At 36.9% G+C, this 17,499-nt stretch overlaps 1 protein-coding gene across 46 annotated transcripts in view; it reads left to right on the forward strand.

Annotated features, from left to right (window-relative positions):
- Positions 1 to 17,499, forward strand: part of WNK1 (WNK lysine deficient protein kinase 1) — a 159,491-nt gene that overhangs the window by 76,623 nt on the left and 65,369 nt on the right.

The following is a 17,499-nucleotide window of genomic DNA, read 5'->3' on the forward strand; positions in this document are numbered from 1 at the left end:
TTGGGGTTCGGGGGGTGGTATTGAGGTATGTGTAAGGCTATTGCTCATGATACAGTGAAAGATAAAGATCAAAGAACCACTAGTTTATCCTGTACCCACCTTGCATTCATTTAAATCTTTATTATGTTTAAAAACACACCCTCATTACCTACTTTTTCACCCCCTATTAATTCGGCTAAACTCCTATTGTCTCCCACCACATAGGTCAGAGTTAAAAGTAATGTTTTTAATTCAAGATGCTTTGTCAAATTAATTTGTTCACTGACTTTTCTCTGAATGACTTGAGTTGATTTATTAAATCTTATATATTAGTACCTACCATATTTAAGGCATAAATAAATACCTTATTGTAGTTTAAATTACCCATGGTAGTTCATGTCTGCTGACAGAGATATTTTCTACAGCTGTCTAATTGAAACCTGAAAGGTAGTTGTTATGATTCATTTTACTTTATCACTACATGCTTCATTATGCTACTCTAAAATACATTTTCTTACATAACCATATTATGCCTGAAAAAATTAACAATCATTTCTGCATCATCCAATACCCTGAACCTGTTCAGATATTCTCTCCATTGTTTCAAAAACGTCCGTTGACAGTGTTCAAAACAGGCTCCATCAAGGTCCACAAAATATATTTTATTGTTGTAGTTCTTAATCTAGAACTATTGCTTTTACTTTCTTTTTCTGCATGTCAGAGATTTATTGAGAAAATTAGATTATTTCGAGGAATGTTCCGCATTCTGAATTTTCCTCGTGGTGTCATTTAACTGGTTTATTCTTCTATATTTCTGTAAAGAGAAGTTTACCTTAAAATGGTTGGGGTAGGTTAACAATGTAAAAATAATTTTGTCTTTTTTACTCGCATTCACCCAAGAGTGTACGTTGTCGTTTTCCAGAGGCTATATGATACTGCACATATGATATTGCAGCAGAGTACATACAGAAGCATATAAAAGAATTCATTTGTAGGGCCGGGCGTGGTGGCTTATGCCTGTAATCTCAGCACTTTGGGAGGCCGAGGCGGGTGGATCCCTTGAGGTCAGGAGTATGAGACTAGACTGGCCAACATGGTGAAACCCCATCTCTACTAAAAATACAAAAATTAGCCGGGCGTGGTGGTGCACCCCTGTAATCCTAGCTACTTTGGAGGCTGAGGCCCGAGAATCTCTGGAACCCGGGAGGTGGAGGTTGCAGTGAGCCAAGATTGTGCCACTGCACTCCAGCCTGGGTGACAGAGTGTAAGACTCTGTCTCAAAAAAAAAAAAAAAAAAATTCATTTGTCTTCCATTAAACCATATATTTAAAAAGATTACAAAAATGTAAAACAATACCAGTCTTATCACTAAAGTTTTCTTGCTTTGGAAAATACTGACTTTTTAATTTTAAATATATATATTTGTAACATAATGAGTTATAATTTTTAATGAATTAATAAATATTTTTAAACTTTCTCAGGTTTACCATCTGCCACGGTAAATATTAATAGATGTAACACACATAGACAAAATCCCTCTGAGGTCCCCAATAACGTTAATTTTAAGAGTATAAAGGGGTCCTGAGACAAAAGTTTGAGAACCACTGTTCAAAAGTCTTGATAAAATTTAGGCTAAACATTTTTTGCAAGGATACTTAATATGTGGTGCTGTATATGTTATATTGCACCGAGAGGCTCATAGTATCCCATTATTTCATTTTTAGTGATGTAATTTAGTTGAATTTTGATATAGAAGATGTAATTATAAATTGCTTATTTAGATTTTGATAGCTGAACAGAATGGAAATGTTTATTTTTAATTATTTATTTATTTATTTATTTATTTTTTGAGACGGAGTCTCGCTCTGTCGCCCAGGCTGGAGTGCAGTGGCGCCATCTCAGCTCACTGCAAGCTCCGCCTCCCGGGTTCACGCTATTCTCCTGCCTCAGCCTCCCAAGTAGCTGGGACTACAGGTGCCCGCCACCACACCTGGCTAATTTTTTGTATTTTTAGTAGAGATGGGGTTTCACCGTGTTAGCCAGGTTGGTCTCGATCTCCTGACCTTGTGATCCGCCCACCTCTGCCTCCCAAAGTGCTGGAATTACAGGCATGAGCCAGAAATGTTTATTATTAAAAACTGATAGGAAACATTTTGCTTTAGGTAGACCAAATTTTACCTCTTCATAAAGGCTTGGGAGAAATCTTTGGAGTCAAAGATTAATTATAATTATTTATTGCTGTGAATATTCCTTCAATATCCTTGTTGTATATTTGTATGTGATTCTGTTGTTGATGGATATGGAGCTACTTTGGACAATTAGTTTAATTTCATATGAAGTTTGAGGTTTCATACCCAGTAAAAATGACAGCTATTGTTTATGGAGAAAGCGCGTAACTCTCAAGTTACTTCTGGCTTTGTAATTGGGATGGTATTTTGTCAGTTAGTATTATTAGGTGTATGTCTACAAGTGTCTGGCCTGAGGCCTTACTGTTAAATTTATTAACTTCTTCTTAATACTCACCCAGATTCTAATACACAATATAATTGTAATCCCTGAAGCACTGACTCTCAATTTGGGCTGAATGGGGGCAGGAGAAATTTTTTTGTGCCTTCAGATGATTCTGATAAGTACCCTAATCATTATTCTACATTTATGCCCTTAGAAAGCTCATCTGCTTTGCCTTTCAGAGTTCTGTATCATCATTCCCAGTTCATGTCTCTTATTATTCCCCTTTCTTCCCCTGATGCGTTGTAATTTACATTCTCTCTTTTTTTTTTTTCCTTTGAGCATAGGGTCGACTGTTTATTGGGTAATTTCCTCCTTTATTTTGTTTAAAATTGTAGAAAACTTAAGAGGTATATTTGATGTCTTGTTTTTTACTCGCTGCTTCCACGACTTCCAGTTTATAAGGTTCTTGCTTCAGAATACCTCTTAGATGCAAGCCTTCTTCATTCCCATTGCCACAACTGTGATTTCACATCTTCCTTACTGCACACCTTGCATTATATTCCAGAAGTAATTTACATTGTGAATTTATTTTTTTATTTCACTTAAACTTGTTGAGCTTTCTTGCTATCCTTTCTTGGTATAAGGAACTTAAGATACCAGTTTGCTTATATCAGAGCAAGTACAAATTCTTAATCTTTGCTATTCTTCATCTTCATCCAAGCACTCTATTTTAGTTAAATCAGTTCTCTTCATTATCTCGCACATATGCCACATCCTTTCCTGTATTCCTATCCATTTGTAAATGTTATATAATACTATACCTCCACTATAAGCTTTTCTGCTATCCAGTCAATCCGTATACTTAACGGTCTTCCTCCATGACATTTTATCTGATTGGTTTCACTGTATAATGATCTTTGCCTTTTCTGAGCTGATTCTTCTCAATTGATATGAATTATAAAATTTTGTTTATTAGTGGTTATTCTACTTGTAAATTCATAAATTCAATGTACTTGCTTATTATTTTTATTGCTTTATATTCCTTAAAATATTTTAATCTAGTACATCTGTATAATTTCATCCTTATCTGTAGCACTATCCTAAATACAAAATAAATCTCAGTGCCAGTAAATGCAACATTTTCTGAATCCCTGCTATGTCCCATGCCCAGAGCTTGATACTAAGTAAAGGTGAATAATCATATTCCCTGTCTTCAGAAAACTACCTCTAATATAGAAGATTAATATGTAAACAAAGAATTATAATTACATTATGGTGAGTATTGTAATGGAGACAAGCACTAAGGAGAGTGGAGGAACAATGGATAACCCTGCTATGGATTAGGGAAGATTTCACAAAAAGAGCTGTTGTATGAACTGTCAAAAAGAGAAGGTAGAAGAATGGTGAGAGGCCATTCTAAGAAACAGGAATAGGATTTACATGAATGCTGAGATGCCAAACACCGTAGTACAATGGAAGGAAAGGCAAATTGATCAAATAGAGTGAAGCTGTTGTCTTGGACAAATCAATTTTTGATCCAAGGACAAATCAATTGCTACTTAGTTTCTCCTGCTCCCAAATCCTGTCTCATATCAGAGCAGAGAGTTTGGGGTTGGTAATTAAGAGGCAAACTTCTGACTCCTGATATGTGTTTTTGCTGCTATTATATTGTTGTATTTTAATGGTGAAAGAGACTTTATCTGTTTATAGGCTTTTGGAAGGAGCAAGAGGAAGAGAGAGAGAAGTAGAAATCATGGTGGGTGGTGGTGGATGGGGTAGAGTAATATCCAGGATTCAATGGGCTTGTGACATGGTATAGTGGTAAGTCTTGATAGGGAAGGTTTTCTCCTGAGGTAAGGGAAGCAAGATGGGTTTTGGAAGCAAAGTCTTGGGTTCACATCCTTGCCCTAGTTATTGCCGTACGATCTTGAGCAATTCACTTAATTTCTCTGTACTTCAATTATTTTGTTCTCTGTAAAAGAGATACTATTACCCTCTTACAGATTGCTTAGCACAGTAGATGGTACTGGTACTGATAGTAGGCTGTGGTTATCGTCTATGAAATATGAGTTGTCATCTTCTTGGGGGTGTGTGTAGAATGAAAGATGGCCTTTAAGGATGATAAAGGCTTAAAATAACATCTATGAAACTTTGAACTGATTAGGAAATAATAATTGTGAAGCAGCACCAGGCATCCAGAATCTTCCTTTTTAGTATTGATAAACACTATTATGTAAACAATGAATATATTGTTTGTACGCGTGTCTATGTGTATGCAAGTGGAAAAGGGCAAATTTTTACCTATTACATACTTCTTTCTTGTGAATAACCAATAATAGGCTGGGCCTGTAGGCTCACGCCTGTAATCCCAGCACTTTGGGAAGCCAAGGTAGGCAGATTGCTTGAGCTCAGGAGTTCAAGACTAGCCTGGGCAACATGATGAAACATTATCTCTACAAAAAATACAAAAATTAGTTGGCCGTGGTGGTGCATAGTTGGCTGTGGTGATGCATGCCTGTAGTCCCAGCCACTGGGAGGCTAAGGTAGAAGGATCACCTGAGCCAGGGAGGTGGAGGTTGCAGTGAGCCTAGATTGTGCCATTGCACTCGAGCCTGGACAATAGAGTGAAAGCCTGTCTTAAAAAAACAACAAAAAAACCCACAATAGCTTAGATTGCTAAAGTAGTCCTCAGTTTTCTATATTCTGAATTCTGTGTATCAGGGTTTGAAGAATAGAATAGAAGTTATTGACATAAATGAGTTAGGTTTCATAGGAGAAAAGTTAATTTTACTTGGTGTATTTTCTACTTAATAAGTTTCATCTGTGTATTTGTGAATATTTATTAATTATAAACTGTGACCAAACACTATACTAGGTATTGGGGATATACCAAGTCAAAAAGTTGTGCCTCACCTGGAGTTTACATTCAGTTTTGTTAAAAAAAAAAAAAATGTTGATAGAAGTCAGTAAATTGGCTGGGCGTGATAGCTCACGCCTGTAATCCCAGCACTTTGGGAGGCCAAGACTGGGGGATCACTTGAGGTCAGGAGTTTGAGACCAGCCTGGCCAACATGGTGAAACCCCAGTCTCTACTAAACATACAAAAATTAGCTGGGCATGATGGCATGTGCCTGTAGTTGCAGCTACTTGGGAGGCTGAGGTAGGAGAATCACTTGAACCCAGGAGACAGAAATTGCAGTGAGCTGAGATAGCGCCATTGCACTCCAGCCTGGGTGACAGCAAGACTTGGTCTAAAAAAAAAAAAAATTGATAACTCTATTAGAGTGATAAGGTTTGTGTCTAGAATAGATGGGAGATAGAGGGTGAGAAGCTGAACTAGGTTTATTGTTACAGCACAGCAAATTCAATCATTTCTTTTTGCCCGAAATGTATGATCTGATTTTTTTATTAAAACATGTAATGAAGTAATTAGGGAGGAAATATAAGCCAGTAGATTCAAAACTGAGGGGAAAAATAACAAAAGTTGTAGTGGATCAAAGTAGATTTGTAGATCAACATGCTATATGAGTGAGATTGCTAAACAGTAACAGGTGTTTCTGTTATGTGACTCCTGAGCCTTAATTTCCTCATATGATTATGGTAGTCATAACTGCCAGGCCTACTAAGGTTGCGAAAAACAAATCTGTTGAAATAATATAAGAAAGTACATTTGAAAAAGTTGAGAAATATATTTGTTGTATTTGACATATAACTAGATTGACTCTGAAATGTCTTCTATCTCAATAGATTCTTGATGTTTCAGAAGGGTTTGACAGGCTTTCTGCTACAAAAGATTGGGAGGATAGTAGCACTAACTGGCTTTCTTAAGTGTAATGAGGCTCATATTTGCACAGAAGTTACAAAATCTGTGATTGTGATATATTCAAGAAATTTTATTTTTAAAAATGCCTCCAACTTTTCAATAAAAAAGTAAATAGATGGCAAATTATTCTGTGTAGAGATGAATATCTAGATATTAAAACTTAAAAGTATGATTCTGATTACATAATCAAGTCATAGGCTTTCAGTAGTCCTTAAAGTCTGCTTTCTATCCTTCAGTGAATTTTTGAAGTTTGTTTATAGGATATTTTGTGCTTATCATATTAAATATTAGAAGACCTTTGGGGACTTGATTGATTCTCTGCATGGCATAATGTGCCAAGTCAGAGTATTAATCAGAAATAATTTTTTTTTGTATGTGCATACTAAAAATGTACATTTAGGTTTTTTTCTATCAGTGTTACTGAATATATTATATAATTAACCCATTTAAAGTGTATAATTCACTGGTTTTAGCATCTTCACAGTGTTAAAAGAAAAACTTCAGCCAAATTAAATTTAAAGGCGTTTAATTGAGCAATGAACGATTCGTGAATTGAGCAGCCCCCAGAATCACAGCAGATTCAGAGAGACTCCAGGGATGCCTCATGGTCAGAACAGATTTATAGACAAGAAAAAGGGATGTGACATACAGAAACCAGAAGTGAGGTACAGAAACAACTGGATTGGTTACATCTTGCTGTTTGCCTTATTTGAACACAGTTTGAACACTCAGCAATGTATGAGTGGTTGAAATACAGCCATGAGGGCTGGGCGCAGTGGCTCACGCCTGTAATCCCAGCACTTTGGGAGGCTGAGGCAGGCAGATCACCTGAGGCCAGGAGTTTGAGACCAGCCTGGCCGACACGGTGAAACCCCGTCTCTACTAAAAATACAAAAATTAGCCATGCGTGGTGGCAGGCGCCTGTAATCCCAGCTACTTGGGAGGCTGAGGCAGGAGAGTCGCTTGAACCCGGGAGGCAGAGGTTGCAGTGAGCCGAGATCACGCCATTGCACTCCTGCCTGTGTGACAGAGTGAGACCCTGTCTAAAAAAAAAAAAGAAAAGAAAAGAAAAGAAAAAAGATAGAAATTTGGCTGTTGGGATTGGCCAAGACTCAGCAGTTGTTACGGGCATACTCCTAAGTTAGGTTTTCAGTCTTGTCTACCTGTTAAGTTAGGTTGCAGTTAGTCCACACAGACTCAAAATAGAAGTACAAAGTCCTTCTCGGGCCGTATTTAGTTTGCTTTAACAACAGGTATGTGCAGCCATCACCACAGTCAACTTTAGAATAATTTTATCACATGATAAAGATATTCTGCACCCTGTAGCAATCACTTTTCTATACAAACATTCCCCCCACTCCTGTGCAACCCCTAATCTGTTTATGTCACTATAGGTTTTTCTATTCTGGACATTTCATCTAAATAGAGTCATTTAATATGTGGTCTTTTGTGACTAGCTTCTTTCACTTAGTATAGTGTTCTCAAGGTTCGTCCATGTTGTAGCAAATGTTCATGCTTCATTCCTCTTTAAGTCTGAGTAGTAATATTCCAGTGTGTGTGTGTGTGTGTGTGTGTGTGTGTGTGTGTGTGTATAAACACAATTGTTTAGCCATTTATCCATTGGTAGACATTTGGACTGTTCCTACCATTGGCTGTTGTGAATAGAGCTGCTACGAAGAATATTCATGTACAAGTTTTTGTTTGAATATCTGTTTTTACTTCCTTTAGATATATACCTGGAAGTGAAATTACCATGTGTATATGCTAATCCTATGTTTAACCATTTGAAGAACTGCCAGCCTATTTTCCAATAGCTGTACCATATTACATTCCCACCATCAGTGTAAGAGAATTCTGATCTCTTCATATTCTTGCCAATCCTTGTTATTGTTATTATTATTATTATTATTATTATTATTATTATTATTTTGAGACAGAATCTCACTCTGTCACCCAGACTGGAGTGCAGTGGCACAATCTCGGCTCACTGCAGTTTCCATCTCCTGGGCTCAAGTGATTCTCCCGCCTCAGCCTCCTGAGTATCTGGGACCATGGACACACACCACCATGCTGGCTAATTTTTTTGTATTTTTTGTAGAGACGAGGTTTTGCCATGTTGCCCAGGCTGGTCTAGAACTCCTCAGATCAAGCGGTCTGCCTGCTTTGGCCTCCCAAAGTGCTGGGATTACAGGTGTGAGCCACTGTGCCAGCCTGTGTCTTCTGTTCTTAAAAGGACAGCAGTCATTGGGTTAAGGACCCACACTGCTCCTGGATGACTTCATCTTAACTAATTACTTAACTAATTTTTTTCCCAAAAAAATTCATATTGTAAGGTACTAGAGATTAGAACCACAACATATCTTTTTGAGGGACACAGTTCAACCCCATAACAATTCATGGGTTCATTCAACAAATATTCAAGTCTCTTCTATGTTCCAGACTGTTTTCTAGATCCTAGATATTGAATATTATTGTTATGTCAAACACAGTCCCTGTCTCTAAAGAACTTACCAAGGGAAGGGGAGCAAACAAATAAAGCAAACAGTTACAATACAATAGAAAACACTTATTTTAGGGATAGGTACTTAATGAAAGCATGTAAGAGTGGTACCTAATCAAGTTTGGACAGGTTTGGGATATGGTGTTAAAGAATTAGGGAAAGACTAAGATAGTGTTATATATGAAGATGCATAATTTTGAGTATCTTGTCAAGTTTAGAAGTAGGAAAAGGACAAGGCAAGGGATAAGGGACAAAAGGAAAGCTTAGACTTTAATGTAGAGCACTGAGGGGACTGTTTTAAAAGTGGGTAACTATCATGTATGTGAACACCTACAGACTTAAATTTTAGAAAGATTATTTCTGACTGCAGAATGGAGAATGGATTTCTGAGGAAAGACTAAATGTTGAAAACTCAGTTAAAAAGGTATTGGAGTAATCTAAGGGAAATGACTAATAGTCCGAAATAAGGAGTTGTAAGAGAGAAGGCCAAAGTGGATGGATTAGAGAGATTTTGTTTGTGAATTAGATTTGAGCTAACCTCATTTGTTTTTTTCCACTTAACATTTATGAAAATAAATGCTCATGTACATATATATACTTAAGATCAAACAATATCAAACCTGATTGTGAGGTTAAATATATAACTTCAGATTTGGGGACTATAAAATTTATAATTTGTATATGAAATGTTTTATATATTTTATTTACTAACTTATCAATCATTACTTTTTTTGAGACAGAGTCTTACTCTGTCTTTCAGGCAGGAGTCCATGGCTCAGTCTCGTCTCACTGCAACCTCCGCCTCCCAGATTCAAGTGATTTTCCTGCCTCAAGCTTCCTGAGTAGCTGGGATTGCAGGCTCCCACCACCATGCCTGGCTAATTTTTTTTTTTTTTTTTTTTAAGTAGAGATGGAGTTTCACCATGTTGGCCATGCCGCTCTCGAACTCCTGACCTCAAGTGATCCGCCCGCCTCGGCCCCCAAAGTGCTGGGATTACAGGTGTGAGCCACCACACCTGGCCCATTCTGTCATATCCTAAATGGAGTAGCAAACTATGCTTCTTGGCCAAATTCAGCCTGGTGCCCATTTTTGTACAGCCCATGACATAAGTATGGTTTTTGTTTTGGTTTTTAATTTTTTGAGAGAAAGTCTCACTCTGTCACCGAGGCTTGAGTGCAGTGGTACAATCATAGCTCTCTGTAGCCTTGAACTTCTGGGCTCAAGTGATCCTCTTGCCTCAGCCTTCTGAATCGCTAGGACTACAGACATGTGCCACCATGTCCAGCTTTTTTTTTTTTTTTTTTTTTGTAGAGGTGGGGTCTCACTATGTTGCCCATGCTGGTCTCAAACTCCTGGCCTCAAGTGATCCTCCTACTTTAGCCTCCCAAAATGCTGGGATTACAGTTATGAGTACCATGACTGGCTGGTTTTTATATTTTTTAATGTTTGGGGAAAATGTCAAAAGAAGACTATTTTGTATGATATGAAAACTACATGAAATTCAAATTTCAGTGTCCATAAATAAGTTTTTCTGGCATACAACCACACTCATTTGCTTCCATATTATTTATGGCTGTTTTCACACTATAATGGCAGAGTTGAGTAATTGCAACAGACTGTATGATACATACAGCCTACAATATTTACTATTAGGCCCTTAACAGGAAAAGTTACTTACTCCTGTGTTAAACATATGTCACCAGAACTTTGTAAAACATGTTCCCCTGTAGAGTCCTGTAAGAAATTACTGATCTACGAAAGTAGTGGTGATGTTCTTCTGTAAGAATGCGTTAGCCTCTGTATTTGTAAAGACATGAGAATCTTGGTGCAAACAAGTAGCTACTTAACAGGTCAGAAAATGTGTAGGCAGTCTTTTCTCTCTGTTAAGAGTGAACTAAAACTTTAACATTTTTATTTGCCAAATGCAAACTCAAAAGCTCAGTTGAGAAGAAAATCTTCTTAAATGAAAGATATCTTCGATAGTAAGTTTAACAGAACCTGGAAAGACTGGTGTCACTGTTTCTGTATTCTCAGTATAGTGTTTAACCTGTTTTCAGTTGTTCAGCAGCTTTTGTTTTTTATTAAACTGAGACAAAAATCATATATCATAAAATTAACCATTTTAACCATTTTTAAGTATACTGTTCACTGGTTTTTAGTATATCCACAATGTTAATGCAGTTATCACTACTAATTCCAGAACCTTCCCATCATCCCCAAAATGAAGCCCCATACCAGTTAGCAGTCATTTCCCATTCTCCTCTCCAACCCATCCCTTAGCGACCACTATTCTGCTTTCTGTCTCTGGATTTGATTTTCCTATTCTAGGTATTTCATGTAAATGGAATTATACAATAAGTGGCATTTTGTGTCTGGCTTCTTTCACTTAGCAAAATGTTTGCAAGGTACATCCATGTGGTAGCATGTATCAGTACTTTTTAATAGTTAAATAATATTCCATTGCATATATATACTACATTTTGTTCTATTCAGCAGGTTTTATTTCCCTTTAGTTCTTTAGTTTCTTCCTCTTTTTCTCAATGTTAAACTGCTTGACTATATAGCTGCCTCTTAATCTGGAGAGAGATTGAGAACAATGTTTTAGTCCATTTGGGCTGCTATATCAAAAATGCCATAAACTAGGTGGCATATAAACAATAACCATTTATTTCTCACAGTTCTGAAGGCTGGAAAGCCCAAGATCAGGTGCCATCAGATTTGGTATCTAGTGAGGTTCTGTTCCTCATAGACCGGACTTTCTCGTGTCATTTTCACATGGTGAAAGAGTCAAAAAGCTCCTTCCGGACTCGTATTATAAGGGCAGTAATCCATTTCACGGTTCTGCCCTCATGACCTGATCTGCTCTCATGACCTGATCACCTCCCAAAGACCTTCACCTCTTAATACTATCTCATTGGACGTTAGATTTCAACATAAAAATTTTAGGGGGACACAAACATTCAGACTATAGCATACATGAATGTGGAAATATATAGTGTCTTAAAAGGTATTGTCCTAGAGCTAGGTTTATTATATCATTGTATTCATTGTGCACAGCACACCGTAGGCACTCATTAATATTTTGAAGAATAAATGATTCAAAGTAATGTCAAATATAGTCAAAATCAGACATTTTGTATATTTGGGAGAGTTGTATTTACTCTGTGAAAGAGAAGTGAAATTTGAGGTGACCTTCAGAATTATCCTACTAAAATGAAGTTGAATAGCAGCAAGTAGAAACTGGTGTACCTATAAAAGCAATATATTTTATATTAATGGCAAAAAACACAATTACTTTTGCATGAACCTAGTAGAATAGGAAAAACTATTTGGTGCAAATAAAGCAGAAAACAATAATAGGTAGAAAGGCTATCCCAGGACTAGAAAGGCTCTTTTGTAGGTTCTCAAATCTCAGTTGTAATTTCTGAACAACTAGTTTAACTCTTTCCATTATGGGGCTAGGTCTGTATTTTATTTTATTTTATTTTTTTAGGTATTTCCCCTTAATTTTTACCCTATAATTACTCTCCTTTGTTCTTTCTTCCCTGAGACTTCATAGGGCAGACCAAATTGTAATTTCCCTTGGTGTAGTCCCTAAAATGTTTCAAGACAGTTTTTCTAATGTTAGGAGTCCTTTTTTGTCAAGACCCATCATTGTCAATTTGTAAAACTTGTTCCTTTGAATTTCTTGAGGGAAGGGGCTTATATGCGTTATTGGAAGAGGGAGATGCTCAGCAACTGTTTTCTTGATCTTCAGGAGGTTACATAAGAAGGAAGAGAAACTGTAATTGAACATAAGAACTTGGCAACATTGTATAATATTGCAGAGGCCTTGGTGGTAAAGGTTTGAGATTCTGTCATCTGAGAATTTTTGAGAAGAGATCAAGACAGCTAACAGACTCAAGTGATTTGATTGATTTATTTATTTTTGGAGACGGAGTCTCTCACTGTCGCCCAGGTTGGAATGTAGTGGCATGATCCCAGCTCACTGCAACCTCTGCCTCCTGGATTCAAGCAATTCTTCTGCCTCAGCCTCCCAGGTAGCTGGGATTACAGGCACCCGCCACCATGCCCAACTAATTTTTGTATTTTTAGTTAAAACGGGGGTTTCACCATGTTAGCCAGGCTGTTCTGGAACTCCTGAGGTCAAGTGATCCACCCACCTCGGCCTCCCAAAGTGCTGGGATTACAGGTGTGAGCGACCACGCCTGGCCCAGGCTTGAGTGATTAGTTCAGCATGGTATCAGTAATCCTTTACACTCTTAAAAGTTATTGAGGACCCCAAAGAGCTTTTATTTACTTGTGTTCTATCTACTTTACCGTATTATAAATTAAAATAGAATTTGCAAAAGCATTTTAAAATGATAAATAACATAAGCCCTGTATATGTTGGTATCAATAACATTTTTATGACAAATAACTATTTTCCAAAACAAATTTTAAAAACTTATTGAGAAGAGGGGCATTTCCACATTTTTGCAAATCTGATGTCTAGTCTAAAAGAAGATTGCTAAATTCTCATATCTGCTTTTCTGTTCAGTCTGTTACAATATGCTGTTTGGGTTGAAATATATGAAGAAAATCTGGCCTCATGCAGATATGTAGTTGCAAAAGGAAATACTTTATAGACCACAAGAAAGGATATTGAGGACCCTGAAGGGTCTTTATACCACACCTTTGAGAACCACAGTTTTAGCAAACCAACCATGCAAAGTGGTCCTCAGACCGACAGAATCAGCATCTCAGGGTGCTTGTATTTAATGTAAAATTTTGGCCCCATTCCAGGCCTGTTAAAATCTGCATTTTACATAGTCCAAGGGTGATTCATATGTACATTAAAGTTTGAGAAGTATGAGCTGGGTCAGTAATCCCTTAAGGTCTTTTTCAGTTCCATGTACCTTTATTTGGTTAATTAAATAAAAAGTAGGCTATATAGTATAATACCAAAATGTTATTTAAATAAACGATTGTTCAGTCATTCATGTAAACTTTTAAGTAGCATTATAAGTAACCAATTTGACTTAAAAATTATATTATTATAGCATTTATATGCAATTTTGCATTTTTTCTGCCTTTTTGGTTGTTGCTTTTTAAAATTTTTCTTTATTTTATTTTATTTTTTTTTGAGATGGGGTCTTGCTCTGTCACCCAGGCTGGAGTGCAGTGGTGCGATCTTGGCTCCCTGCAACCTACGCCTCCTGGGTTCAAGTGATTCTCCCGCTTCAACCTCCCAAGTAACTGGGAGGGACAACAGGCATGTGCCACCACAGCCGGCTAACATGTATTTTCTGGTAGAGATGGGGGTTTCACCATGTTGGCCAGGCTGGTCTCGAACTCCTGACCTCTAGCAATCCACCAGCCCCGGCCTCCCAAAGTTCTGGGATTACAGGCGTGAACGACCACGCCAGGCCTGGTTGTTGCTTTTTAAAAAGGAAAACCGGTAAATCAAGCTGTAGAAAATGTGGAATAAAAAACTTGAAGAGTAAGTCCATTGGAACTGTGCTAGAATCCGTAGTTTCTAAGGATGCCGCAGGTGGCATGCATTTGTGCTTTATTTTTCCTCTAAGCTATGAAAATTTAGTTGTGTATGCTCTACAGTCCTTAATTCTGCACTGTCCATTACCATACTTCTTGCCTAGGAAATACTGTCTAGATTTTACCAATCTCCATTCCCATCTTCTGGCTTCTAGTAAAGAATAAAAAGGGCTGTGGTCTTTGTTACTTTCCTAAAAGTTTTCTTATGTTTTGGGTGCTGAGATAAATGTGGAGGGTTTAAATAAGTTCTTAGATAATATAATTTATATAATTATATAAGCAATCATGATGATTCTGTGTTGAAATAGGCCTTGAAATATTGTACCTTCTCTTAAAATCAGCTTGCAATTTAAATTTTTAGTTAGTAAATTTAACTAATTTTAAAATATGTTAGTGTCTGTCTGCTTAACTATTGCATACTTATTAAAGAAACATGCGTGGTTATCCATTGGAAGAGATCCTAGGGCTTCCTGATACAAACACACCCACAGACCCCAGCCACTCTAGATTTCTGGTTTTCATCCCAGGTCTGTTGTGTATACCCTGGCTATTAGTAACCAGTAAACCACTCTCCCCCTTCTGTAGATTTAGTACTAACTTAGAAAAAGGATTCAAAGAAGAGTTTGTATTTAACAGCTCAGGATTGCCTTTTTAGGTGGAAGAAATAGGCTCTGGAGTTGGATCTGCTTCCTTTCAAATTCCGGCAATGTCATTGCCTAGCTGTGAGACCTTGAGCAAATTATTTACTTCTCTGAGCCTAAAGTATTTGTGAAGATTAAATGAGAAAGGCAAAGTGCCTGGCATACAGTTATCAATCAGTACCTAATAGGTATCACCATTATCATCAACATCATTATTATTAATACATATTTAGTAGTGAATAAGGTGTCTCTTTTTATGTTATTTTAACCAGTGACATTCAGCAAATTGCATTAATTTTAATGTGCTTCGTAAGTGTCACATAAAATCAAGCTTTAAATGGGAGAACAAGCTAACATTTATTTGTAATCTTGTCGATCACCTTGCAAAGTGCTTTACATATACTGTTTTAATCTTTTATATCATGATAAGTAGATAATGTCTTCATTTCACAGGTAAGAAAATAGACTCAGTTTAAGCATTTTGCCTAAGGACATGCAGGAGAAATAATAGTAGTCAGAAACCAAGGTTCTGTTAACATGATACTAATACAAACATTAACATTATTTTCCTTTACCTCTTTTTTGTTTTGTTTTTAACCTGTTTTCTAGACCGCAAGGAAAACTGAGGGTAAAAAGTTTAGGAGATGTGAGTAACAAAAGTCTGGTACTGCAGTTTTGAGCTCTGAGTAAAGGTTCATTCCCCCTGTTTAACAGAGAAAAACTTATTAATTGTATGCTATACTTGTAGTCTTGACCCAGTTATCATGAAAATCTATGCCACTGATAATGAGAAGATCCAAGTAAAAGTAGGAATATATTTAACACAACTTTGGTGTGCTTTTAAAATAATAAAAACCGTAGCAAGCAATGATATCAACTTTTTATATGAAGGATAGTGCGTTTGAACTGGAGCAGTACACAAGCTTTCATGTATTCAGAGAGTAACGAGCCTTGGGGAATCGTGAGTAAGTTAATTTCTTTGATAGAGCTAGCTTGATTTGGTAGGGAGTTCGAAGAGGCTTGTTTTCCAATGGGATCATAAGGTATGTTCAAATTCCTGTAAACTAATGGTTCATAACTGTTAAGAATCTGGCTGAATCCAGCCCTATAACAACCAAGTTAGAAATAATGGGGATTTTTAATTACTTTGTTTGTGTAATTTGACTTTGTCACTGATTCCATTAGCTTTTGGATTGCAAGGTTTGAACATTTTGTATGGGAAAAAACAGAACTAAAGCCATTAGGGTGAAATTCCTTTTAGTTTTTATATAACAGATTGCAATTCACCCTACCTTTTTACTGAAACAAGTGAGACTGATTCCTGATTAGATGGTGTTTGAAAAGTTGAAGGAAACTTTGTATTTATTTCTTTAGCAGCTAGAATTTGTTGTGCTATCAGTGAAAATCTATTGGAATTAGCTGAACTGGTTCCTTAAATTTCGTTTCTATGTCCATCCAGCAAATTTAGGTTATAATTGTAAAAGAAAAGTTCCAGTACTGGGGGGCTATATCTTAGGAACATTTTGCATGATTTTCAGAAGCATTTCATTATTCTACTGTGATTTGATTAAGATTAAAGGTGGTAGCATTCCCAGTGTTTTAGGTACTAAATAATAATTATTAAATCATTATTTCAGAATTCCTCAAAAAAGCTGACCTTACTTACCTACCCTGAATATTGATCTGTAATTCACAAGGCGGTAGACTACAGAATAAAAACAAAGGATATAGAAAGATTGTTTTCCATATTTAAATACAGCAGTACTGAGTTTTCTGGTATACTGTAAATAACCTAAATGCTAAAGGATTCACATAGATACTTTGTAATTGCTACTTTCTCTAATGGATTGTATGTATATATGATTTGAGGTATACCTTGAAAGAAGCATAAGACTCAGTTGACTGAAAAAAGGGGGCAGAATAGGAAAAGTATTCTTGTTGGTAGAAGTGTTCACTAAAGTATTCAGTGAACAAGTAACCAGTTTGACTGAACTTACTTTGGGGAGATTGGGTAAAGATGTGGGTGGAAGTTAGATTATGATTTTCACACCACTTTTAAAAGCACAATAACATGGACCAGAAATAACATTAAACTAGATGCTGGAAAATCTGGATTCTAGTTTTTGTTTTACCATTGATTCGGCCCGTACTTACCTGGAGTATAAATTATATTTATCTTCTAGGTGGTGAAGGTGGTGCAGTGTATCTAGCAGATTGCCTGATAGCTGTTAGACTAGATGAGACACTCCATAGTCAACTAGTTGAATTAATGGATTAATTCTCTCTCTTTTTTTTTTTTTTGAGATATAGTCTCACTCTGTCGTCAGGCTGGAGTGCAGTGGCATGATCTTGGCTCACTGCAACCTCCGCCTCCCAGGTTTAAGTGATAACTCCTGACTCAGCCTCCCGAGTAGCTGGGACCACAGGCATGTGCCAACATGCCCCACTAATGTTTGTGTTTTTAGTAGAGACGGGGTTTCACCATGTTGGCTAGGATGGTCTTTCTTGACCTCCTCGTGATCTGCCCACTTCGGCCCCCCAAAGTGTTGGGATTACAGGCGTGAGCCAC

Source organism: Pan troglodytes, chromosome 10 (genome assembly GCF_028858775.2).
Source record: "Pan troglodytes isolate AG18354 chromosome 10, NHGRI_mPanTro3-v2.0_pri, whole genome shotgun sequence".
NCBI lineage: Eukaryota > Metazoa > Chordata > Mammalia > Primates > Hominidae > Pan > Pan troglodytes.